The sequence below is a fragment of the Dipodomys merriami genome, unplaced genomic scaffold (genome assembly GCF_024711535.1).
Source record: "Dipodomys merriami isolate MVZ:Mamm:240054 unplaced genomic scaffold, mDipMer1.0.p SCAF_63, whole genome shotgun sequence".
In the NCBI taxonomy this organism is placed as follows: domain Eukaryota; kingdom Metazoa; phylum Chordata; class Mammalia; order Rodentia; family Heteromyidae; genus Dipodomys; species Dipodomys merriami.
The window spans coordinates 2,898,744-2,901,501 of record NW_027206213.1 but is presented as its reverse complement, the minus strand read 5'-3'; the positions used below and the strand labels follow the sequence as shown (position 1 = coordinate 2,901,501).

Genomic DNA, 2,758 nt, shown 5'->3' with positions numbered 1-2,758 from the left:
CTTGTGGCCAACCTTTCCTCTCAAACAAGGCACTTCCTTTCCTTTTCCATCCTCAATAAGCTGCTCTGACCTCAGAGGCTGATGTGGGTGCTTTGGGAGACCAGTTTATCAAGCACTACAGACAGTAAGGGCTGGAGTGAGCCATCAGCCCCTCAAAACTATAGTCTAGAACAGCCCTGGACCAGATTAGCAATGCTGACCTGAAGGTGAAAGGCTCTGTATTCCATTACTGGTCTCCTGAGTAATCTACCTAATTCAGTATCTTTTCATTTAATTGAAACATTATTTTCTCTTTGTTAGCCAGGGCACTCAAGCTGGTGTAGCAGTGTTAATCTTTCAGCTGATTTCCATCTTTGCAGAATTACCTTTGTAGCAATTAGACCCACTAGTATAAATTTGCTTTGCTCCTTCCTGGGGCTTCAACATTAAAATGGAAATCTCTGCGCTCAATGAGTTTCCCTCCAGGCTGACCCAGGGCAGGTATTAATTAGCTAGGGTGCTGTGAAAAGGTTGAGCTGGAAAAGCCAAGTCAGAGAATCCTTCTCTTGGGATGTCTTTACAGCTAGCAAAGGACAAAGAGGGTGAGACTTGGATGAAGAAGAATCATAGTTAAAGTCAAGTGGACTGATTGCCCTATTATTGAACTGGGGAGCAAGTTAATGGTTATTCTGGAAGTATGTTAGTATCTTCAAGAAACACTATCTTCTGCATCCTTTGTTGAATTCTGAAAATAGCTCATCTGGTAGCATTTTTGAAGAAATCCAGGGATATGCTGATAAGCCATCCCAACTTGCCTTGCACTGAGGGGATCTTGGGAGGCGACATTTCTTTGGTAAAACCAGCAAAGTCTGGTTACTTTGTCAGTTGCAATATCTGAGTGAAGCTCAGGAGCTGTTGGACTTCCACCTTTCTTGCCAAGATATCTACAATGAGTAATTTGTGCTTACTACTTGATTTCTTGAGGTTAGACTTTTCCTGAAATGTGTCATCTGCTCCTACAATAGCTTAGAGATACACACTGGATAGTCAAAATCATCAGATCTGCTAATTGTCAAATTTCCCAGCCTTTCCTTAGATACTGTTTTCCTTCAAGCATTGTAATGCATTGAATATATTTCCTTTTCAAACTCTTTCTTCATTTGATTTCTGACTTTCCTTCTTTGCAACCACGTCTTATATCTATTTTCATCATTATGCCTATTCTTGCTCTCCCGTGACTGCTATAGACACGACTGGTTATTTAACTACTTCTCTCGCCCTGTACTATTTTTTTTTGCCAACAGCACTGTGCAGTTTATTAACCATTCAAGTACAGTAGTATCTGGCAAAATCACGACAGGACTGGGATTGAAAAGTGAAGAGATATTCAGCATCTAACACTTTAAAAGAAGCTACTACATACTCTTTTCACAAATGTTTTCACAGAGCCAATACAGTACTAGCCATTAACCCACTACACCAAGGGTACTGAAGTAGAACAGATGTAGTAAGAAAAATAGCTACATTAGAAAGGCCAACACTTTAGAAAATGAGTAAAACACTTTCAGTTTCTCCCCTTTATCCCCCAAAACAACATCATCTTACAGTCTGATCTACCTATACAGTCCTACATCAGCTTCTAGAATATTTGTCAGGAGGGAAAAAAATAAAACACACTGGGCAGTACAGTCTTTGGATATTTAGGAAGAGGAAAGGGAGAAAGTCAGTTCTTTGGAGAAAATTAGTCAGTTTCAGTGTCATCAGCAGGATCTTTGGACAATTTGTTTTGCCGCACCTCTTCCACGTGCAAACCTCCAGTTTAGCAGCCATTTGTGCCTCGTGTTTTTCTTTGTGAGTTTCCATCTTGTGGGTCAGTGTCTCCTCCGCCATTTTGTTAGAATCGTTGTTCTCTTCTATTGCTTTCTGAAGCACTTCTTTCTCATGCTTTCGTTTCTCAGACAGCTGCTGTAAGACCTCAGCTTCATGGGACTTGTGTCTTTCTTCTGCAGCATACACTTTCTTCTCAATTTCCTCCAGGGAAAGATCCGTCTTCTTTGGAGGGGAAAGGGGGAAATAAGGAACAGATTCTTTCAACCGAAGGTTGAGAATCAGCTCAAAAGCCTGGCCTGAGGCTTGCTGCTCCAGTTCCTTCACCTCAGTATCAGAGGAAGCCATGGTGAATAGAAGACAAGAGACCGGCAGTGTATTCTACACAATCCACTGGTAAAGAAAGCCCTGCTCCATCAGAGCTGCCTGGCCACACTCCCTCACCCTGTACTTTTGTGTTCTTGCTCTATGCTGCCAGGGAGAGGAGTCTCAGACTTATCTTTAGGGCTACTCACCAGTTATCATGCTGTGAGGCTCTGCCATTAAAGAAGCCAAGGGAGGTCAGAAATCAGGAACAAAATAAAAGCCTCATTCTCCTGACTCCAACAGCTCACAGTTGCTGCTGGTTGCTATAGAAGCAGCAGGATGGAGAGGGACTCTTCTCTGGAAGTGGAAGCAGGGGAATTCCTGCCCAGAGGCTGTAGCCCTGGCCTGAGAAGAGTGCAGAACTGACCTTTGATAGCCTCTCTAGCCACACAGAAGCCCATCAGACTGTTCCAGACAATCAGGAGGCATTAAACATTTGTCCCCCATGGCTGAGATGCTATCCCCACCACCTTTTCCCTCTCCTCTAGCTTTTGGGTTATTGTCATAATTCATTCTCTAAACTTGTGTTTGAAGTACGCAGAGTGGTAGCCTTTACTTATCTTTACTTTTGAGATTTAAATTGTTG

The 2,758-nt window shown here is 42.6% G+C and overlaps 1 pseudogene; it reads right to left on the bottom strand.

The window, feature by feature from the left end:
* Positions 1–1,720: 1,720 nt before the first annotated feature.
* LOC138815181 (stathmin pseudogene) lies at positions 1,721–2,154 on the bottom strand (annotated as a pseudogene).
* Positions 2,155–2,758: the final 604 nt, after the last annotated feature.